At 38.0% G+C, this 25,903-nt stretch overlaps 1 protein-coding gene across 1 annotated transcript in view; it reads left to right on the forward strand.

The window, feature by feature from the left end:
* Positions 1-25,903, forward strand: part of Sos (Son of sevenless) — a 765,665-nt gene that overhangs the window by 279,176 nt on the left and 460,586 nt on the right. The window lies entirely within an intron of this gene.

Here is a 25,903-nt window from a genome sequence, read left to right on the forward strand (position 1 = left end):
AAGTGTCAGAAGCTTTTATAAAAACTGGCCTCGGACAAGGTGATAGATTTTCTCCACTGCGTTTCAATATGGCTTTCGATTACATCGTGAAACTTTGTCAAAAGGAAAACTCACCTAAAATCAAAATTGGAGCTAACCCTCTCAATAAGAACAAACTGCCTGGGTTTTGTGGATTGTCCCTTGTCTCTGAAGAAGTTTGTGCCCAGATCACCAGTCTCCAAATACAGTAGAAGTCGGTATAGCGATAATTCATAAGGTTGTATACAAGGAACTTGGTATACAAGGCACAACATAAAAGTTTATTGCTTCAATACATTTATACAATATGTACATGAAATAGAAAACTTTTCTTGAAGCTTGTTGAGTTGTACACGTTTAATGTTAATATAAGATAGTAGGTTCTTGAAGCTTGTTGAGTTGCACACGTTTAATGTTAATATAAGATAGTAGGCTGAGGGCCTGACTAATATTTACATAGGTACGAATTGAGATTCCTATATACATTCAATTTTGTCTTGATGAGACAGTCTGTTCAAATGAGAGAATGTTCTTGGTAGTCGAAAACTATCGGTCATGAATAATAATAAGTGGAACTTGTAGAGAGAGTTCGTTTTAGCAGAATGCTAACAGGATGCGTGTAACTTGCAAGGAACTTGCGTATAATGTTCATATGTAGCAGAATGCTATGATTGGAGTCGGAGCACTGTACAGGACTTGAGTGAATAGCCGAATGCTTGGATGGGTGCTCAACGTGGCTACGGGATGCAGGATGAATGAAGCAATGTCCAGAGGTGAAACCTCACGGCCAGGAATCGGTCCACCTGTTCGGAACACATTTTTAAGAGGGTACCTCCGTGTCTGACTTGCGGTGTTGTCTGGTCGTTGGACACTGTAGGAGTCCTGGAGAGGCGAGAAACGTTGCTCCTTTTATAGCGCTGGCTGACGTCACGAGCGATAACGTCAGCGCACTGCAGTCTGCCTCGTGGTCTCTGGAAACATCCATGTTCGGCGGGCTGCGGAGCTTGTAGGCGCGGAGGACACACACAAAACACATAACATCGAAAAATTTACTCGCAAAACAGACTGTTGTTAAAGCTGAAAAACCGGATTTTACAAAAACTAGTGAGGAGTAGGGTCTAATCTTGGCAAGAAGACAGTAGGACATAGATCCACAAAGTTCACAAAGATCTCTAAGCAGTTGGACTCGAGATAGCAGATGCAGAGAACAAAACTAAAATTAACACACTTCTTAAGACTCTTGAATTTTCAGCAGAAATGACACAAAGGAGGGCTATAGCGATTTCAGAGAAATTGAGAAAATTATGATCAGAACAATGAAAGAGTACTGGGCAGATACAAGAACCAAACAGTACAACTTTCAAAGAGAAAGTGAATGTGGAATGACTCAAATGGTGCAATGTGATCAATAAAGATGATGATGATGATAATAATAATAATAATAATAATAATAATAATAATAATAATTTTTTAAATGAGGGATTGTGGAAAATCTTCAAAAAGACACTTGTGAAGGGTCCGCACTCCACAAGTGTGTGGGATTCTTACCCACTAAAAACCACACACCCTTTTCCCACGATGTGAGTCATCACCCCAGAACCGCTCTCGCATTACTTCAGGGTGATATCGTGCTTTGTCTTTCAGGCGTCTTATTTCTTCATTTCTCCTTTACGAACGTTCGTATGCTTCCAAATCCTTCTTCTTCTGACGAAGGATGTCCTCCACATGTTCTGCCACGCGATCCCAGGATTCCTGGTTTCGCAGCATCACCGAAATAACATTATCTGTTGTCAATTCTCCTAGTTCAGTTTCCACACATCTTCTCTGAATTGTCCAATGGCCGCATACAAAAAAGGTGTGATATACGTCGTCAATATCATCGCAGTATATGCATGCTGCGTCACTCGCTCTGCCCACTTTATGCAGGAATTTCCGGAAATATCCATGTCCTGTTAGAAGCTGCGTGAGGTAGTAATTTACTTCACCATGGGCCCTTTCAACCCAGATATCCAAGCGTGGTATCAGTCGCTTGGTCCATTTGCCTCGAGGGTCACTTTCCCATCTGAGTTGCCATCGCCTCATCAATTGACTGAAGGCGCGCTTCTTTGCACATTTCTTTCCCAGCTCTCCTTTGGTACGCCAGATTTCATGCCGCTGCAATGCGAGTAGGTCTATTGGGGCTATTGCTGCCACCGTGAGGATTGCCGGTTCAGAAACAGTGCGGTATGCACATGCAATACGTAAAGCCGCTCTCCGTTGTACGGCAGCTATCCTTCTCCGATACCAAGCAAATCTCAAGGATTCAGCCCAGATTTCAGAACCATATAGAAGCACTGAGTGAACCGTCGACATGAGAAGACGTCGTTTACTGGATTTCGGACCTTTAATATTTCCCATTAGTCTGCTAAGTGCAGTCATGTATTTTACTGCCTTGTCTGTCACTCTCTGAATATGAGTCCAGAATGTGACCTTGGAGTCAAGTGTCACTCCTAGATATTTTGTGCTCGCAGATGTTTCTATCACTAACTCTCCAACAGTCATTGGTACAAGAGTTTCGATCCTTTTCCTCGTCAGAAGAACTATCTCCGTTTTGTGTTCGGCTAATATTAGACTGTGGCTCATCATCCATTCTTTTATGTGCCGCATCACCTGGTTCAGTTTAATTTGAGCCATTTCAACATTACGAGCTACTATCAAGGTGGCCACATCATCAGCGTAGCCCACAAGCTTCGTGTCCTCTGGCATCTCCAAACGTAACAAGCCATCATACATTATGTTCCAAAGATCTGGACCAAGAATCGATCCCTGCGCTGCACCAGCCGTCAGACGCTTTGTCTTTTCTCCATCTTCCGTAAAATACAACAGAGTGCGATCTTTGAAGTAATCTCTCATTATGCGCATAAGATATTGTGGTAGCTTGAAAGTTTCTTCAAGAACTACCAACATGTCGCTCCATCTTGCCGAATTGAAGGCATTCTTCACATCCAGGGTCACAAGAAGTGTCAATTTACGGGAATGATGGTTGCCCGTTTGTGCCCTTTCTGCTGTATTCACCACCTCCCACACTGCATCTAGCGTCGAGTGTCCTCTCCGAAATTCATGTTGGCAAACAGATAGATCCCCTGCTAGTTGAACTGCTGAGAGGATTCTGGGCTGCAGAAGTTTCTCCAGGCCTTTTCCAGCTGTGTCCAGCATACATAAAGGTCTATAACCACCAAGTTTTCCTTTGCTGATCAGAACCAAACGAGCCATTTTCCATCGGGGACTAAAAACACCCGTTTGCAGGCAATGATTGTACATATTCAGCAACAGTTCTGGGCATAGTTCTGCTATTATCTTTAGCACTTCTGCAGGTATACCATCTGGTCCTGGAGTTTTCTTGTTTCTAAGAGAGCTAATAGCTCTATTCAGCTCTTCTACAGTAAAGAGGGGTATATCATCCAGTTCTTTCTTGTCGTCACAGTCAATCCCGAGTGCGGATCCGCAAATAATAATAATAATAATAATAATAATAATAATAATAATAATAATAATAATAATAATAACAACAACCTTTACAGCCACTGTAGACCTGGATATTAATAATAATAATAATAATAATAATAATAATAATAATAATAATAATAATAATAATAATAATAATAATAATAATAATAATAATAACCACCTTTACAGCCACTGTAGACCAACAGGTCTTGCTCCTTTAATCATTTCCACACACAGTTCACCCATTCCTACTGGTTTCTCCACTTTCATTCCTTGGACAACAGTTTCCACTTCTTCCATTGTGACTTCAGTCTTGATTCTGTCTCATCACACTTTGTCTCTATCATCTCATTTCACATTCAGGAGTTCATTAAAGTAATCCTATGTTTTCTTTATCTCCTCTGGCTGTGTTATTTTCTCTCCTTCTTTCCCTTCCACCTGTTTTTTTTTTTTATAGGCTCTTTCCTCTTTCTTCTTATGAGTCCATATAGCATCCTTCTACCTCTATACACATCTTCTTCCAACTCTTGCATAAATCCTTCCCAGCTTTTCTTCACTACTTTCTTGCACCTTCATTTCCTGATACTTTCTTCTATTTTATCTCTATTCTATAACCACCATCCTTCTTATTTTTCACTGCTTTCTTTACCCTCTCATTCCACCATGGAGGATTCTTTTAACTCTTTCAACTATTCTGCTTCAAGCACACATGGCAAAACTTACAAATTTCCTTCTGTCTTATTTCTTTCATTTTCACAATTTTTCGTACTTCTGCATTTGCTACCGATACTCTATGGTCTCCAAAGGCTACTTACGGAAAAGCTGTTGCATATAACAATTGTCTATAATTTGTTCTTTCCAACTAGTAGTAATCAATTACTGTCTTTGTCTTTCTGTTTTCCCATCCGTATCTGTTCTTGTAATCTTCCTGCTATTCTTTTTTCCTGAAGCATATATTGCTCAAACTTAACCTATTTCTCACACAAAAATCCATCTACATTTCTCCTTCTTTCCTTCTTTCTAATACAAAAGGTCGAATTACTTCTTCCCTTCCTTTTCTATCACATCCCACCATTGCATTAAAGTCTCCCATGACATTCACTTTTGCATCCTTTATTTCTCTCTCCAATGCTTCCAGGAATTTGTCCATAACATCATCTTTGCTATATACAGGGTGTTTCAGTGAAAGCACGCCAAACAGAAACTGGTAGTAGGGGTTGCTACACTGAGTGTTTCAACTTAGGAAACACTTTGTCTATGAGGCCAGCCAAACATGATGTGGATATTGTATGCGTGCGTATGGATAGAAGATAAATGGACCACGGTTAAGCTCAACGAACACTAAATCCTTCCTTATCTTCGCTCCTCATCATGAGTTTTCATGTTTCTTCAGGGATCTGTCTCTCATCTGCAGGATGTAGGTTTCAGATAATACGTGGTATGGGCACAACGAATTTAACGAAAGTACATTTAAGGATAATGCCTCAGTTAATTATATAAATTATGATAATAAACCTAATTAAAACTCTAAAATAATCTTATCATATACTAAAATAATAACACCAGGTTTACTATAATACATAATCCTTATTTATTAAGCAACAAATAAATTGAAATGTAAAATAATAAAATTATCATTAGAGATATGACTACAATCCACAGTGCAGAATATATTCATGCACTGTTTAAAACAGTTGCTTTTATCTTGCAAGATTTGGAAATAAATTAAGAAAAGAAATTGTGAAGTAATGTAAAATGTATTATACAGTTTAACTTTGTCACAGATATCAACATAATCCGTATTTCTAATACTGTTGCTTATATTTAATAATAGATTTATTGGAGCTAATGGCCATTAAAAAAAATACATTATAACAATTATAGTGAAAATGAAAAGGTTATTCACTACATAAGTCCTTACCTTAAGAGACCCCTGTTTCCTATTACACTACTCAGCATGATGTCATTCACATTTCTGTCCACATAGCTCACAGATGCACCCTGAGGATGGCTCATGCAAGGCTTTTATTTTACACACTCAAAAGTGGAATCCGTGCACTAAGAAATGAGTTACCGTATGGCAAAGATTGTAGTCGGGTGCTTTCCAGTCTGAAGATGTCGTTGCTTCAATTGCATAGAATTCAGACCATATTTTTTCTTCCTAGCTTGTAGCTCTGTTAGCAGGTCTTCTTAGGCGGTTGTGGATGGTGGACACATGTAAAAGGATTCGCTGGCTAATTCATGAATTAGTCTGGATAGGGTGTATCGCAACAACACAAAATCTTCTTCAGAAAAGTTGCCCCCCCCCCACCTTTTTTTTTTTTTTTTTTCTTTCAGTTTCTTCTAGGTTGTTATTGGTAAGATAGACCAAATGAGTTTTTATTCCATAAGTAGCGATGGGACTTATCTTGCTAAAGAAAATCTTCATAGCCATGACAATTGATAGTTTTTTTTGCAATTTGATGTCGCTGCTGATGATGCCCTCTTATAACACGTTTTGTGAAAGTTGAAATCATTAACAATTTTTAGGGGGTCTTGTTCATTGGACAGTTGATCTGTGGTGGCGACTCTGCCATCCCTTCTGAATATCATGTGAACCGTTTTGTCCATGTTTAGTTGGAATTTGTTTCGTTTTGCTCAGTATACCAATAGGTCTTCTAAATAACTCTTCTAAATAGGAAGAGGCAAGGGCCATGTTGTCTGCGTACATAGATAGATAGATAGATATGGTTTATTTTAACTGGCAAAGTTAGGGACACGTGTCCCTGTCTTACACTTAACCAGTGAAATACATAAATAACAGAAAAATATATAAAATACTGAATAAATGAAAAAAAGGGACTGAAACAAATTGCTATGGTACTGTGCTATCCTGCTGTACATAAAAATAACTATTATAATACACAATATGAATAAAAGTTTGCTTCCTACAAAGAAATTAACATACAGCGAATTACAATTTCAATAATAATAATAATAATGATAATAATAATAATAATAATAATAATATTGATAAACCTACTAATATTTACAATTAATTTGTCCAATTGCAGAAATATGTCACATTGACGAATGTTACAGTTTTCGTGTGGGTGAAAAACATTGCAAAATGGGGATAGGGATAAGGATAACTATGCAGAAAACCACAGCTGAGTACTTTCTAACACTATTGAATAATAATAATAATAATAATAATAATAATAGGAAGAAGAAGAAGAAGAAGAAAGTAGTTATTAACCTCTTAACTGGGCATGACTTATATAATCGTACAAAGCGTGTTGCAGGTTAATGGGCATGACGAATATATACGTACCCGATCTTTTACCGTGAATATCTCCTGGGTATGACGAGCTACTTTGGTGCGTCATGTATCGTCGTGTTAGTTGATGCTTTTCCCGCAGGATGGCAGCAAATTCCATGTTTCACGCTTCTTAAAGCTTATTTGTTTTTATTTTACATCTTTGTGGTGCTACTTGTTCACAGGAGATCAAATATGGCAGGATCTATTTCAAAGCGTAAGTTTGAAATGCTCGAAGAAAACTAGATTTTTCAACACTTAGAAAATGAGTGTGATAATTTATCTTCCCAGAAATCTGGATGTACCATTTCATTGCCCGATTTGCGTCGTGAGCAGGAGTTACATCCCTAATACTTGCCATGCATCGCGATAAAAATGACGGAGGTTATATAATGAAAGAGTATATTCTAGAGAGAAAATGCAGATATAACCAGTCAAGTAGGCCATGAGTTAATATTGCGACGATCGGACCTAAGGAATCCAAATGGCCGTGAGTAAAAGAATCAGATTGTTGTCGCGAATAAAAAACGTATTCAAGAAAAGAAGAGGTTGAAATCGGAGAAGAGAACTGCTAGTAGTATAATCACGGTGGTATATAAACCATAAATACGAATTAAAAGCATCGGGCGTGAAAGAAATGAAAGGAAAGAGGAAGACATCACCCCGTAATAGTTGCCAATACGAACTCATTGCTGAAATCTTAAAAAAAAATTTAGAGATCGGCAGGTTATTGTTCACGCTAGCGACAAGCAAGAAATACGTAAAGTACTGCACTAAATATTGCATCTGGACGAGTATTTTACTAGAGAGATAAAAATATATTCAAAATTATTTATTTCCTGTCAGGAGAATGCATCTAATGCTATCCTCCAATATGTTTCCATCGCATGTAATCGACGGAGATATTATGGCTGAGTAAACCAGAAGAATGGGGTCACAATCCGGTGGGAGCCCTTACCAGCCGTCATCATCCACACCCAAGGCCAGTCACCAGTAACCAACGATGACGTGAACCGCAACTCGAATCTGGAGCCAAAGCAGATCCAGAATGAAGACCATCCCAGTCGAATAACGAAAGCAAGATAAGTCAAGTTCCATACATTTATTTTTCGTAGTTAAGCTACTTATATTTGGATGAACGATAGTAAATGACTATTTTAATATATGATTGTAGTATGGTTAATGCTTAATTCTTCAAGATAAAAGTTCCATGAATAGTGTCATTAAAAAGGAATCCGTATAACTTCTTTAGAATATGGAGTTAGGTAGTCTTTGACATCTCAAATCTACACTCAGTGAGTAGGAATGCTTGTTTATTTTATGTGATTCTGAAGATTTATGCCTTTCATTGTGTAATTCAACTCCAGTGCAATGCAGAACGGTATAAGACCGTCTTCTAGATTAATAGAACTCAATTTAACGATAACTTGACACCAAAAGTAAGTAAGTAGAACCTCAAATATTAACACATGCGTTCTTTTGCTGGGGATATGTGATTGCTTGTGTTATGGAATACTGCAAACCCATGATGTGTGATGAGATTATGTGAATGGAATACACGTATACTGCGCCATATGTAAAGCAACGAATGATTTTGTTATAGGGAATCGTTGTTATGATCGATGATTTTAAGAGATTATAGGCTAAAATAATGGATACATGGATGTGTATAAGTAATGAGGAATTGTTATAGATAGAATGCGTATTTGGTGAAATACGACTACATTTGAGCAGTCGGTAATAAGCAACAGAACGCTAATGTTAGGTTATAGTTGGTGTTTTCGTCATGTGAATTAAGTAGCGGTATACGAAATTGGGTTATGTGGCACATGCATACAATTGTAAGAGGTTAATGAACTTACAGGTTACTTGTGGTGTACGGTCATCGAAAATTATATCCTAAAACAAGGCATTTACGATTGAAAATTAACATTTTTTTTTTTTTAAAGAATCTCGCATAATAAGCTATGCCCAAGTTGACTTCCTGTCAAGCGCATGTTTGGAGGGAGGAAACGTCTTCATGACTTAAATGACCACTGCCCGTAAACAGATAAATTTCCGATACCATTTTCTGTCTTAATTTCGCGGAAAGATGATTGTTTATGAAGGGAAGTATGGCATTCCTAGATGTTTGACTGGCTTGTTTGCACATGTGTGTTATGGTAGGCTATTCCTACTTATATATATATATATATATATATATATTTTTTTAGGAAGCTATATGACTAAATTAGTTTACCTAGTATAAATAATATTTTATTTTCGGTTTTATTTGAGTCGGTATATAGCTGAATGGTAATTTTTGAACCACATTTATGGAATTTACTTATATTGTTATCGTTATTACACGATGAAGACTTGAGAAAACAAAGAAAGCAAAGATAATACATATGAATTTCGTAGGGATATTCAATGAAATTTACATGATACTTCAATAATGTTTAATTGATATTTGAGTGATACTTAAATAATGTTCTTGATATTTCAACATTATTTCAAGGATATTCCAAGGTATTTTAGTCATTACAATGACGTTTCAGTGAATTTTAAGGAATATTTGATCACCATTTCAAGCATATTCCAAGGTATTTTAGTCATTTCAATGATGTTTCAATGAATTTTAAGGAATATTTCATCACTATTTCAAGGATATTCCAAGGTATTTCAGTCATTTCAATGACGTTTCAATGAATTTTAAGGAATATTTCATCACTATTTCAAGGATATTCCAAGGTATTTTAGTCATTTCAATGACGTTTCAGTGAATTTTAAGGAATATTCCATCACTATTTCAAGGATATTCCAAGGTATTTTAGTCATTACAATGACGTTTCAATGAATTTTAAGGAACATTTCATCACTATTTCAAGGATATTCCAAGGTATTTTAGTCATTTCAATGACGTTTCAGTGAATTTTAAGGAATAATTCAACGTTATTACAATGATATTCAAAGATATGTCAACCATTTCAACGACATCTCGACAATGTTTAGGGGATATTTTAACAAGATTTCAATAATATTTCAATGAATTAATTATATTTCAAAAATATTGAAACGATATTTAAATGTTATTTTCAACGATATTTTTATAATATTTTAAGAAAATATCAATTGTATTTCAATTTGGAATTGGAATTCCTAAGAATGTAACTGAACATGTAAATGTCATCATACTTCATTCCAAGTACAATGGACTTCAAATAAAATAGGAGATATGGATTTTAGCCGGAATTCTTGTTATTTATTCATTTCATTATCGGAAGAGATATTAGGTGGAGTACTTATAAATAATCAATGGATAAATTCTAAGATCTATTTTATTATTAGCTACAGTTAATCGGAACTGGTTTTGCGGACGGACTTGGGGAAGAGGCTGTGTATTTCTCAGGTGAGTGCACGTTAAAAAGGAAAGTTAATTGAAATGTGTATCCCTGAAAGGTATTGTGCAGCAAATGAATATATGGTTTGACAACAAAATATGATTCTCATGTGGTATTCACCGAAATAAGCCAGTATCGATGCAGACAAATGAATGCGTATGTCGGATGGGATGAAATATACAAACGATTTTTGCAAACATAGATAATTGTAATATTATTTCGTCGCAGACCTAAGTTGATGTAATTATTTTCATTCCTATCTGCGTGACGTCCTGGAATTTTTAGGAGATGATTATATTTATTTGTCCATCCAACATATTTTATTAGATTATTAGCCGGAGCATATGAGGCAGTTAGGGAAAAGGCACAATACGAATGATGTACCCCCGTTCGGTGCAGAAAGTTTGAAATGCTCGAAGAAAACTAGATTTTTCAACACTTACAAAATGAGTGTGATAATTTATCTTCCCAGAAATCTGGAGATGAGTGGTTTGATACAGATGAAGGTGAGTCTGACAGTGAATGTGGTTTCGAGAATGAGAATGAAGAACAATATGAACAAAATGATGAATTGCATTGTGTTTCATGTCAGAAATTCAAATTTTCTAGTGCTAGTGGTGTAAATGTGGACTTCGACGATGAATCCAATGTGTTGGAATATTTTGAACAGTTCGTAGGTGATATGTTTCAACTTATTGCCGAACAGATCAACGTATATGTTAAATAGTTCTTAGAAGCCTGTCCGAACTTGAAATCATAGTCACGAGCGAGACATTGTGTGGATAAGACTCCAACTCAGATAAAAATTCTAATTGAACTTCTAATGCTTCAGGGATAGTTCATAAGCCAAAAACAGCATGTACTTCTCAAAACGGGAAATTATCGCAACACCTTACTTTTCTAAAATTATCTATGAGAAAAGATTCCACCCCCTCCTAAAGTTCCTTCATTTCTCCAACAATTCCAAATTTGATAATAATCTGCACAACAAAAAGGTCTACAATATTAAGCCGGCACTTGATCACCTACAATCAATATATTCTTACGTATACACTCCTGAGGAAAACATCTGTGTCAATGAGTCTTCCCAGACACAGTGAAGAGGGCCAAACTACAGGAGGGAAACAATAGCAGCTTTTCGTAAAAAGCAAATGATCATGAAATGGAAAGACAAAAGGGGTGTTACTTTAGTTAACACAATCCATGATGACAGCATGAGTAATGTTCAGACAAGGAAAGGAGTAATCCATATATCATCCCTTGTTCTAGATTACAACAAGAACATGAGGGGAGTAGATAAAAATGATGGCTAAGTTCCCAGCTACAAACTTGCTAAAGAACACCTAGAAAAATATTACAAGATGATGTTTCGTTACCTGATGGATCTGACATGTTTGAATGCATTTATCAGAAAAAAGGAGGACCCCTACGTGAATCGGACTTTCAGAGGACTTATTTTCATCCGGAGGAGCGGTAGAACAGCAGCCAAAAGGGCGCCCTTCAAAATCACCAACACCTTCTCGACTACTGGGACGCTCCTTACCCAGTTTTGTTCCAGGTACACCGAAGAAGAGACCACTAGAACATCTGTAGTGTGTTGGAAGAATGGAAACAGGAAAGAGTCCATGATTGGTGCCCTGGTTGTAAGAAGGCACTTTGTGCTGCACCGTGCTTCAGGCAGTTGCATACAGACAAATCACTGCAGTTCTAGTGAGGTAAATGACCATGAAGTTAAAGGTAAAATCATTCACACTGTCACTAACATGATGTGTAATTAAAAAATATTCCTTGCTTTTGTTTTAATTTGAGGAGCTAACATATGAACAAAACTCTCAACTTCTAACCACGTAAATGACCTTACGGTTAATGAAAAATGTTTGAGAATGTCACATGCATGATATGTAAATCATAAATATCCCTTGCTTTTATTTGTTTCCACTTCCAGCTGTAAAATACACACCTAATACTCAAATTCCAACCAGGTAAATGACCCTGCAGTTGATGTAAAAATGTTAAAAAATATCCTTAACATACAAATTAATTAATTCATTCATTAAAATTCTGTTATTTTACTTTTTGTATCACAAATTAATGATATTGCTAACATTTCTGCCTAATCTATCGTGTAACAACAATCTGCTGAAAAAATACACAGGGCAGGTTATACCAATCACATCAAAAATATCCAGTTAAGATTTTACCAGATTATATTTTAGAAAGATACCCTTAATTGAAAACAGTGACATGTTTCGTTCTTGAAGGAACATCATCAGATTCTGTCAAATTACTCTTTTTAATTATTTAAATGTTATGAATTGTTAAATATTACTAAGAAAAAAAACACCATTTTTGTCATTAGTTGTGCCAACATGAAAAAGTTCTTAGGTTTAATGATGTGGGTAGGCTTAGCATTAGTTTCCATCCTATAAAGTTATTGGTCCAAAAAGAACAGATGAATAAAAACACATTTGGGGTCTTATGATGAAGCAGGACAAGTTCTTACAGATTTTGCATTTCTTGCATTACAACAGTGAATTAAACAAAGATTAAGACAAGTTGTATAAAAGTGGCTGTCCTTGTTCTGAAGTTCAATAAGAACTTCAAGTCCCAAAATGAGCCATGATGAAGCAGGACAAGTTCTTACAGATTTTGCATTTCTTGCATTACAACAGTGAATTAAACAAAGATTAAGACAAGTTGTATAAAAGTGGCTGTCCTTGTTCTGAAGTTCAATAAGAACTTCAAGTCCCAAAATGAGCCACACGAAACATTGTTCATTGCCAAATCTATGATCCCATTCAGAGGGAAGCTGCTATCTCTCCAGTATACCCAAAAAAAGGTGCAAATATGGATTGAAGTTAGTGATTCAATTGGCTACACCTACAGCACGAAAGATCCTTCAGCAAAGGAACAACTGTTGAACCACGATTGCCAAACGCAGCAGCTGTTGTGATGGAAATTGTAGATATTAATTTAGACCATGGATAATTATTTTTCACAAACTATCTCTACATATCTGATGGACTGGTAAATCAAGTTCTAACTAGATTCACTCAGCTGTGTTTCTGGCAGATGCAGAGAAATAATCCAGGTAAGAGAAATGAAGAGACTCAGAATGGCATCTTAGCACCAAAATGAAATGGTGTATGGCTTTAAGTGCTGGGAGTGTCCGAGGAAAAGTTCGGCTCGCTAGGTGCAGGTCTTTTTATTTGATTCCCACGGGCGACCTGCACATCGTAATGAAGATGAACTGATGATGAAGACGACATACACCCAGCCCCCGTTGCAGAGAAATTAACCAATGATGGTTAAAATTCCCGACCCTGCCGGGAATCAAACCCGGGACCCCTGTGACTAAAAGCCAACATGCTAACCATTTGGCCATGGAGTTGGACATTATAGCACCAAAGGGAAGGACAGTTGAGTGGTATATTATATTCTCAACTAAGCACCTTCTTGGCTTTGTTTCTTCAAGAAAATGTGATGGAAATAACCGAGAAGTCTTCAGAGCTTCTGTATTTTTAGATTATAACTGAGCAAAGCCTGATGTCGAAGATGTGTCTGAACTTTCATAGGATTTCATGAAAAACTGTTACATTGCATTGAGAGTTAGAGATTTAACTGTTAATTGGAACAAGCTTGGTGAATTCATCGATAACTTTAAGAACCTACCAAACATTGCTGAAGTATCAGAAAATGTCCACAATTTTGAAGGAGAAATGTTCTCTTGAACTAATGCGCATATTGGAAAATGTAGAAAACCATCACCACAGCTGCTGTATTCATCTCCTTGTGGGATTTGAAGAAAAAACAGGCTGGAGATTCTACATAATAAAGCAGAAAATATTGCAGAACATGCTATAAGAAGGCTAACAAAACTCGAGGTTGAACAGCTGTAAGTAAAGCAAATAAATTTACAACCTCCTGTAAGCATTACCTGGACAGTTAATTGTGCAAATTTATTTTTGAGTTGGTTCACAAGTGACTTATTTGCAATTTGCTTTACGTTGCACCGACACAGATAGGTCTTATGGTGATGGTACAGGAAGTGGCAAGGAAGCAGTCGTGGCCTTAATTAAGGTACAGCCCCAGCCTTTGCCTGGTGTGAAAATGGGAAGCCATGGAAAACCATTTTCAGGGCACAAGTGACTTAAAAACTTGCAAGAACTGTAAAATTTCATTGCTATACTGTGTTCTGAAGTTCAGTGACTTTTATGATATATTGGCATGCGTGTTGTTTTCTTTGCTAATTTTATCTTCCTTAGGACAATGGAGCACCCTAGGCCTTCTTGAAGTACTTTCTAAAGAAGCAAAAACTTGGCACGTGTTAACTGTAACGGGAAAGAAAGAAGTAGGAATCTTGGAATCAATTAATTTGGAGAGAGATGTATTGAACTAAATATTAGAAAAAGTAGAAAGATGGTTCAGAAGGAATTAACTCTGAAATTTTTTATTATTTTTCCATACTTTTATTATTTTTTATTTTATTCAGTCTGGTCTCAATGGTTTTGCCTGAGGACACATACCCATGATAAGTTTGTTTTTATATATTGTAGTTAATAATGTGGTAATGAGATGAAATATGTGAGAAGAACAGTGGCATATACAGAGACCAATTTGCTACAGAAAATATTGGTAAAATACCAGTATTATTTTGGTATTTCCCAGTACCACTGTAGGAAACCGTACACCATTAATTCCGATATTATGTCCTAATAGGATGGGTGTAACAGTACAGATGTACATCAACCGGTAAAACCATCCATTAAGTAGTTCTGATAGGCCTAGTCATTATGTTTACATGGTAGGGAAGTGGCCTTGCTGATCAATTGCTCGTTGTTTTGTTGAGGTAAGCACTGATCTGTGCAGTCTGCTGTTTCGTTACATAGTGGAGGTATACAGCATCCTTTAGTTGGGCTGCAGTTGTAACACCTGTTGTGTAGTGAGCAAAATGAAAATGGTAGGAAACAAATCTGGTATACTGGTACTTTAAATATCAGCAAACACCAAACACATAATAAACAAGTGCTTAAATGTTGTGAAGGTTTGTACATTATATTACTTAATAATAATATTAATAAGTTTAATTCCTGCGCATCGCAACCTTACTGTGCTATGCTTTGGGCAAATGTATTGAAACGGGAATGTCACAGCGACATTCATTACCAAAGTATTTCTGGTGCATACGAGCGCAACTCGTAACAACAGCTGTATGAGAGGTTTGAAAAGACCGCTGTGCGTGCAGGTGACAGATGTAGCAGCTGTGCATGCAACCTGCTTGCTGATGGAAAGCCAGGCAAGGACATAATTATGACGAAGCCATCAAACATTCGATTCCTTTTTTTTTTTTTTTTTTGCTATTTGTTTTACGTCGCACCGACACAGATAGGTCTTAATGGCGACAATGGAACAGGAAAGGGCTAGGACTGGGAAGGAAGCGGCCGTGGTCTTAATTAAGGTACAGCTCTGGCATTTGCCTGGTGTGAAAATGGGGAACCACGGAAAACCATCTTCAGAGCTTCCGACAGTGGGGTTCGAACCCACTATCTCCCGAATACTGGATACTGGCCGCACTTAAGCGACTGCAGCTATCGAGCTCGGTATTCAATTCCTTCCATCTCATGATTTCCAGAACCAAATATGATACAAAAGTGTCAGTATATCTTTTATTTTAATTGTAATTTCAGTTCGGTACAGACCAAATGAAATTCTCATCACAAGTCAAAGGTGGAAATTTTGAACTCTATTTTTGTGTGAGATAAGAAGTGATATAATATTTTGAGTCGTCAACAGCCGATAAGACTTGTGTATTAACATTACAACAGAGGGTAGAATACCAAATTTCATTAAAATCGGTGGTGGGATAACTGAGAAATTGAAGATAGAAGATTGATGAATCAGAAGCCACGATGCCCAGACTACGGGTATAAAAGGAGCTAATTAAGTAAGCTTAAATCACTATCTGTGTGTATTGCCAGCTGCCAGTGTGCGAGCCAGCTCTGGATGATATCGGTCAGAGATCATTACTCTGTTCGGCAGACTGCAGACGGTAGTTGTGTTTACAGAAAGTACAAGTGTTCGCGTCTGTGGATGTACAAATTTCTAAGTATTGGAGGTGGAAACATTGATTCTATTTTTGTGCGAGATAGGAAGTGATACAATATTTTGAGTCGTCAACAGTTGATAGACTTGTGTATTAAAACTAGTACATTTCGAGTAATTAACATTTTTGAGAACTAAATTCTCCAAGTGAATACAGTAGAGTCTCGCTCAACCGACCTTCGCTTATCCGACATTCCGTGTTATCCGACACTGGTAGACTTAATTTTGAACTTTTGGTGGAGACTAAAGGGCCTGCCAATACCTGGCCCCATGCTGCAAGAAAAGGCGGTGTATTTCCAGAAGGAGTTTAATGAAGGGGACCCTAAATTTACTGCCAGTGCTGGGTGGCTTCATCGGTGGAAAAAACGGTACGGCATTAGGCAGCTTAATATCTGTGGAGAAAAACTGTCAGCTAAATCCGATGAGGTTGTGAAATTTATAAAGAAATATCAAGTAATAATACTTGCTGAAGGATTAACCGGTTATCATATTTTTATTTGTGATGAGACTGGGCGAAATTTCAAGATGCTGCCATCAAAAACTCTCGCAGCCCAAGCCGAGACGTCTGCAAATGGCTACAAGCCTAGTAAGGAAATATTTACTGTTCTTGCCTGTAGTAATGTTACTGGGTAATTAAAAGGAAAATTGTTTATGATTGGTAAAGCAAAGAAACCTAGGGCACTTAAAAATATTTCTGTTAATCCTCTTTCAGTCCGTTAAACGAATCAGAGTCCGACTCGTTGGGTGAATGGTCAGCGTACTGGCTTTCGGTTCAGACGGTCCCGGGTTCGATTGTCGGCCGGGTTGGGGATTTTAAACTTCATTGGTTAATTCCAGTAGCCCGGGGGCTGGGTGTTTGTGCTGTCCCCAACATCCCTGCAACTCACACACCACACATAACACTATCCTCCACCACAATAACACGCAGTTACCTACACATGGCAGATGTCGCCCTCCCTCATCGGAGGGTCTGCCTTACAAGGGCTGCACTCGGCTAGAAATAGCCACACAAAATTATTATTATTACACGAATCAGAAGGCTGCCTGGACGTCTGCTGACATCTTTAAAGACTGGTTTGTTACACAGTTTGTTCCAGATGTAGAAACATTTCTAGCTTCGAACAATCTCCCTAGAAAACCTCTTCTTCAACTAGACAACGCTCCATCACACCCAAATGAACAGCAACTTAGAAGTGGTGACATCAAATTCATGTTTCTCCCTCCTAACGTGACGTCATTATGCCAGCCAGTGGACCAAGGTGTGCTGGAAACACTGAAGAGGAAATATCAGCGGAAACTCCTTTCATCTTTGATTGTTGGCAAGTTTCTTTTCGTAAGATATTTGGAATGTTTTCGTTCAATACTGCATGTACTGTACAATTGAATTGATAATTCAATAAATAGAGTGCTGTAAAACATGTTATTGTTTTAGTATTATAGTATGCCCTTCCTGTTTGTTTCAAAGTAATTCTGTATTATCCGACATTTTCGCTGATCCGACATTCTCCAGGTCCCGTTTAGTTCGGATAATCGAGACTCTACTGTAATCATAAATTACTATCAACATGCATAAACTGGGCAGACTCGCCACATAATAGTTTATTGTCGTGTTATTTTACATATTCAGGGAAGTGATAGTTCAGTTACAAACGAGACCATTTGACTCATGTCAGTCTTTTGCAATGAACTGTAACATAATAATTTCTAAAGACTGTGTCATTTATTTGTTGGACAGTGTTAATTTCTTTCCTTTGAACTATGCTGATCACGTTATAATCATGCCTCTTAGGTTCATAAGACTGTGCCTTAATTTATTTAGTAAAAACTGTGCTTTATTAACAGAATTTATTTTCATGAGACTGTGCCTTAGTGACAGAATAGACTTTGAGGTCTTTGAACTGTGTTTGCTAAGTAGACTTGGTGCACTAGAACAGTGCATCGAACGACAATCATTTCATTTATGTGAAGCTGTGTTAATCTACTTCTTTCGTTATGAACTGCGGAACTGGTAAATTCTATGAACTGTCTTGAGTAGTAATATTCAGTGGAGGTACTAATTCACAAAATGTACAGTGCAGTAAACTAATGTCGTACCAGATCTCATTGACATTCTGTGCGATGCCTATACACCTTATTACTCCCTTCATGGGACCGAAGTGGAATGAAATGCTAAATCAGTAATTCCACATTGCACGTAATCGATCATTCAGTGTCAGACTCTCAGGTTCGATCCCAATCCTCATCGGATCTTCAAGACCTGTCAACCACCTTGAGATAACGTGGTGCCATTTTGCTGAGAGGAGATCCATGGTGAGGGGGAAGGAGTCTGGCAACGCGGGATATTGCCGATGCCGAGAGACGTCACTTTCAACCACTGTTTGGACTTTCTCAAATCCATCCTTCACATCTGTAAAAGGTGATATATTTCTTGCTTAATTTGAATAAACAAAGACTTAAATTTCAAAAGTACTTATTCAAATACCCTTTTCTCTGTGGTTCCTAGCGTGAACCGTACACGCTCTGGCGTCAACCCAGGCTCTCTGATAAAGCTAAAGTACGGGCGTTCCTGTTACAGTATGCTCTGTTGTACAGTTGAACCTGCCCTAATGTACACCTGTATTCAGCGGACACCTCTTTATACGGACATTTTTCCGTGAAACCGATTGAAATGAACGTACATTACACACATTTTCTCACTTTTAACGAACAGGACTAAGCTGTCGATCTAACAGTCCAAAGTTCCAGAGCTGGAATGACCAAGCCGCAGACTGCCGTAAGCCGTGAACACTCTTCGTCCCTTTTCGGCGGGGAGGGGGTCGAATAGTGGAGACTCCCAGGGCAAAAACTATGCCCTTTTACTACTGTTTCCTCGGAGTACCCGATGAGTCGAAAAGTATCAGTTCACTACACTGGTGGCAGAAAAATCTATCTGACTTTAATAAAAATGAAAAGGAAGAAGCTTTTCTTAAGAAACGGCTCTTTTCAGGATTGAATTTTGAGTTATTTAGTGAATTGTGGTGCTATAATTTGGAATAGCCCTAATTGTTATTCTAGATCAGGGCTACTACAACTCTACTAAGTGTGCCTCTGCCTTAAGTATGCCCACTCCTCATTCAAAACAGCGCGTCAGAGTAGGGATTGAATGATGAACCAGTGTGTTACGTACCAGCTGTATCAGAAAATGTATGAACCAGAGGAATGGCATGCTAAAGAAGAAAGTTTTCCAACTCTCCGGCTATTTCCCACCTATATTCAGGCAAGCAATTATACTGCACACGGTACGCAGCAGTAATCCAATCTATGGGAGTTGAGAGGCAACATAAGAGACTAAGAACATCAGAACAAACAATGGTCAATGTAATGTTATTGTTGATCAATGTTATGCGCTTTCGATATTGTAGGCCTTCACATTTAGTTTCCTTCCGACTCTGAAATACCATTCTTACCATAATCGGTATGTTAAAACTGAATAAAACATAAATGACCGGAAATTGTATTCTCTATAACTTTTGTTATGTAGTACCAATAACATAGATATTTAAAAATTACATTTTAGGGGCTTTCCCCTAAACTACAATTTCATCCAGGTGAATAAATTTGTTTATAGATTAAATTGTAGTTTCTTATTCTCCGACTCTGTATACTGATTTTCATTAAATTCTGTTAACGCATTTTCTTGTGGCCCGGTGTTGATATGGACTTGGCAAATATAAATACAAAATACAAATTCATGATATCTGTGTTATCATAGCCGGTACGGTAAAAATGTTTAAGACATAAATGGTCGGAAATTTAATTCTATATAACTTTGGTTATGTAGTATTTATCGATACGACCACTAATAATATAAATATTTGGGAATTAAATTTTAGGCATTCCACTAAACTACCATTTCATTCAGTGTGAATTAAATAATTTACAGCCTAGATTGTAGTGGCTCATTCTCTGACTTTGCATACCAATTTTCAATGAGATAGAACCACTATTAATGTAAATATTTAAGAATTAAGTTTTAGGCCTTCCCCTAAACTACCATTTCACTCAGTGTGAATAACATTATTTACAGCGTAGATTGTAGTGACTTATTCTCTGACTTCGCATACCAATTTTTATTAAGATAGGACCACTAATAACAAATATTTGAAAATTAAATTTTTAAGCCTTCCCCTAAACTACCATTTCAATCAGCGTGAATAAAATTATTTATGGCCTAGATTGTAGCGACTTATTTTCTGACTTTGCATACCGATTTTCATTGAATTCTCTCTAGCCGTTTACTAGTGATGCGTGTACCTACAGACAGACAGATAGGCAGGCAGACAGACAGCCATATAGGCAGGCAGACAGAAATTACGGAAAAAATAAAAAGTGCATTTCCTTGTTACTGTGGACATGACCGATACAGAAATACCATTCTTTTCAAATTCTGAGCAATGTACAGACAAAACTCTTATTTTATATATATAGATGTTCTTTGCCAATAAAATGTTTGATTAACTTTTACAACCTTGTTTTAGCGGACACGTCTCGTAATAGACATTTTTCCACGGAACCGACTGTGTCTGCAGAAGAGAGTTTCGACTGTTTCTATGATGGATAATTGCCGAGAATATAATAATATTGCCGTGAGCCTTATACGGACTAACTTATTCCTAGGGCAATTGTGGGAGGAATTTGGAGGTACATTTGAGCAGCACGACAATTCCATCCACACAAGTGGTGAAAGACTTTTCGTTATTAAAGTATATACTTTCTCCTCATCATTGCAGCTTATTCAGTGATATAATAGAAGATATCTTGTTAATCAGGATTAACCCACAGTAAGCTTTGCTGCTTGTTTATCATTGCACTCCAAAAGACATGCACATGACATTTAACGGTGCTGTTCCAATGTGATTAACACACATGAAAACAAATGAAAGAGTGGCACTAGGCCTTTCCATCTGTAATTAAACATTCATTTTCATTGTTTCATATACAGGATATTTTTTTGTTTTTAGTGTTTTGTTTTTGACTTAGCTCGGTGCTAGGCTCACTAATGTGACCTGCGCTTACGAACTTTTACCCTGGCTTCTCTCTCTTCATAATCTGTATTCTAATGTATGAAATCAATCACTGAGAAGGTATTTGCTTGTTATATTTGCCCACAGTCTTTACAGGTAATGTAACCTTCATATACCAATATGAAAATACCGGTATTGGATGTATGTTACCTAGAATAATAACAGTTTCCAGAATCATGGTTATGTGGGTACAGTCTTGTTGTAATACTGGTAGTCTATCCAAATCTAAATCATTCCGGTATTCAGTCTCTGGACATATACTTGATGGGATCACCAAAAAAATAATAATAATATGCCGGACTGGGTGGCACAGATGGTTGAGGCATTGGCCTTCTTACCCTAACCTGGCAGTTTCGATCTTGGTTCAGTCTGGTGGTTTTTGAAGGTGTTCAGACACACCAGCCTCGTGTCGGTAGATTAACTGGCACGTAAAAGAACTCCCACAGGACTCAAACCCGGCACCTCGGTGTCTTCAAAAACTGTAAAAGTAGATAGCAGGATGTAAAGCCAATAGCATTATTATTAGAAATGAAATGGTATTGAAGGAACTCAAAGTAATTGAATCAGCAGTATAATATACACATAACAACCAAACCAAACCACATGGAGCAACAGCCACAAAGGACCATGGCTCAGCAAGCAGCCACTGCTCAGCCTGAAGTCCTGCAGATTAGAGGTGACGTGTAGTTGGCACGACAAATCTTACCAGCTGTCATTCTTGGGTTTTTAGACTGGGGCTGTTATCTCACCATCCGCTCCTCAGTTGTCATTGCATAGTCTGAGTCTACCTCGAACCAGCCATCAGATCCAGGTAAAAATGCGTGACCTGGCTGGGAACACACAGAGGTCCTGCTGGTAAGAGGAGGCACACTATCCCTACAACATTCCACTTTCCAATAAAAATTACAAAAAATAAATAACATTTAACATCCTTTACATGTCATGGAGAAGCTGTTGCTTTCCCTTAGAGTTTACACCCACCTCATCTCATTCCCCTTCCTTCCCATTCTTAACTGACTCCTCTCAACAACAACAATCCTCTTTCATTGCTGAAAGTGATCAGTCTAACGTCAACATGACGTGACAGTACAGATGGGATTAAGTCAGCTCAGAGGGACCGAAGGACAGGGAATGAGTGCATAACTTGGCATTTGTATGATAAGTTGTCTTCTTTCCTTACACAAACTCGTATATTTTCTCTTGTGTAGACTCTTACAAATATAGGAACTAATAGTAAATCTGAAAAAATGATTTTTCCATGCTGACATTTAATTATGTAAGCTCTCTCCTATGAATATGAGGGTCCACCACAGTTATACTAAGAGGAGTTCCCACAATCAACTTAACACATTTGGTCTGTTTGATGAATAAAACGTAACACACAATTCTTTTTAACATGTTATCAAGAATGGAACAAGATGTCTTAATTAACATAACCATTTTATGGTTGTACTAGCAGTAAGACTTGCAACAAGAGGACTTTTTAAACAATCGTGCTATATTTTTAATGACGATTTCATATCACATCATCATTTCTAGTAGTGTTTAATAATATCTCCTGTCAATTTTACTAACCAGCTGAAGACAGTCTAATAAGGATCAAAACATGTACTGTTGATAAAATGTTCTTTGTTATTTATAGTTTTCTCAATATTGTATTGAAAGGTCGACAGAATACAATTTTCTCCTGGGAGTCAAATTTTACAATGGAACTTTGGCAAGAGAATGCTATATAGATCATAACAGGCCACTCGATCAAATACATGCATGTGGGGTGATGATGATGACGACGACGACGACGATGATGATGATGATGGGTTAGAGATCTAATATGTGAATGGGTGATGATGATGATGATGTCAGTTCTAGCCTGTCTTGACATAATCCATACAAATGTTTTCAAAGCTATGAAATATTTAATTATATTATCTAGTCCAGCCGTAAATAATGTCACCGACTATTTTTTGAATAACTGGAATACGGATTGAAAATTTTCAAGTTCACTTTAGTATGTTATAGACACACACATTGCACACCATTTGCATCTGATCAGTCTTCAAAATGTTCACTGTTAACCTGCATATAGGCTTGGAGTCTTTGGCCAGTCATCTATTGGATAACAGACAATGTGAATTGGGAAATCCTCCACTTCTGCCACCAAGGAACTCTTCGAACTTTCAAGCATAGAGAGTCTTTTCGTGCAGAGCATTCCTTCCATCACTCACTACAGTTTGATGTCCAGGGGGTTGAGACTGTGGCTATCAGAAGGTCACTTGTCAGAGGAGATGAAGTCTGGTATATTAGTATGCAACCTCTGTAAGTCATCCTTGCCTTACTAGCTGTGGTAGAATCTTGCCAGAAGGGTCCAGAACTCATTTTTTAATGTGGTATGACTCTAACCCTTCACGAGAGGGTCCAGAACAATTTCCAGATACACACTGGCACTTATTTTTATGCCTTTTTCACAACACTGAAGCCTCATGGGGCTCTCATAGCATACTCCCCCCCACAAATTATAACTGAGGAGGGGTAGTGAGTGACTCCTCTGGACCTTAGAAACTCTCTCATGATCTTATTGGGAACCCGCTATACCTACCCTATTGTTCTGGCCGTTAAAGCTCATTTCAGTAGTGAAGACGTCTTCACTGGTGAAGAGAATTCTTTGCATCTCATTGTTGGCATACTGCTGCAGGAGCTGTCTTGATTTCAGTTTCATCTACTGCTTCATCTGCAGTGGTGGGAAATGTCTGGTGCTCCACCATTAAGTTCTAAGCCTAAGGTCTTCAGAAAGTAACCTGGATATTGAACTGGCAAAACATTGAGCTCCCATACCATTATTTCTGCTTCTGGGCAGGATTTTGCCAGGTATGAGCTGCCACTAATGTAACAGCTGCCACTCTTCTCACAGTGCAAGCTCAATCAGTCCTCCTGTGATCTTTTGCACTGCCTCTCTCAAAAAATTGCTAGATTGTTCAGTAAACAAACATTTGCTGAATTTTGGCTGTTTCAGAGTTTTAAAATGTCAGTAGAATACTTCCCAACTCTGTGCAAGGCATTTATGGCTACCATATCTATTGGCCCTACTTCATGCTTAAGCCATGAAGATTCACTCTTAGTCTTCTGCTGCTGAACACATACTGCTCAGGACTAACCTTCAGCAAAAGGGTTTATTACCTGACAGAGCGAATTGGCCATGTGGTTAGGAGTGCGCAGCTGTGAGCTTGCATTCGGGAGATAGTGGGTTCGAACCCTACTATCAGCAGCCCTTCCATGGTTTCCCATTTTCATATCAGGCAAATGCCGGGACTGTACCTTAATTAAGGCCATGACTGTTTCCTTCTCACTCCCAGCCCTTTGCCATCCCATCCCATCGTCGCCATAAGACCTATCTGTGTCAATGCGACATAAAGCCAATTGTAGAGAATTAAATTAAAAACAAGTTACTACTTGGAAAATCGATTCATTAGTCCAAACCAAAAGTTTGTAACAGTATTTAATGGCTAGACAAGGTAGTTACAAAATTTTCTTGAACTTGCTTTTCCAATTTATTATAACCAAATCACTTAATGACAAATTTAGAAATTGTTCTCCTTGAGCCAAAAACAGACCAGTCACTTTAATTGTATTAAGTTATTATATTCATGAGCAATTGAATTAAATATAGATGTTATAGTGGGGGAAATGGTGCTGTGCTTGACCTGGCGAATGTAATAGGAAGGCGAGGCATGTCATAGCGGAAACATCAGATTTCGTATGGGCTGTATGAATAACAGTTGACTACAGATAAGACATGAGACCTCAGCACATTTAATCAAGGGCAGATTGTCATTACCAGACATATGGGCTGCTTCATCTGTGAAGTCATGCCAACACTGGGCTTTGCAAGGGCCACTGTATTAACAGTGTACTGTGAGTGGGTGGATTTGGGCAATGCCACTGCTGCCATGGTCAACTGTCATGGTGTATGACACGTTGACGACAGGGGTCATCATTGGCTAGCTTGGATCGTAAGAGCTGATAGCCCACAATGCAACAGATCACTCTTCAGTTCAGTATGGACAATAAGAACAATAGCAGCAGCAGCAGCAGCAACGTGTGAGCAGCCATACTGTCTAGAACCATCACCATGGCATACAGAAGCAAGCGTCCCAGAAGGAACCATTGCTCAACATCCATCACAAGGTACAATGACTGACATGGGCAATGGAACACCACGATTGGATGCTTGAAGCATGGAAACAGGTCACCTGGACAGATGAGTACAGGTACCAGTTTTTATATGCCAGTGCCTTTGTACAAGTGCATTGTAAAGCACAGGAGGTAATGGATCCCTCCCTCCAGCAGGGTATGGTGCCAGTTATGATGGTATCATCCTTGTGTGGAGGCAAACGTTACAGGAACCGGCTGGCAGATCATGTTCAACTCCTCCTTTGTTTGCCTCCAGACACCCTGCTAGCGACTTGTATTTACGGCGCATTGCTCCCGAATTGTGGCTGGCTGGTTCAGTGAGCACTCCATAGATGTGAAGATGCTTGACTGGTTCCCCAAAGAGT

Source organism: Anabrus simplex, chromosome 1, assembly GCF_040414725.1.
Source record: "Anabrus simplex isolate iqAnaSimp1 chromosome 1, ASM4041472v1, whole genome shotgun sequence".
NCBI lineage: Eukaryota > Metazoa > Arthropoda > Insecta > Orthoptera > Tettigoniidae > Anabrus > Anabrus simplex.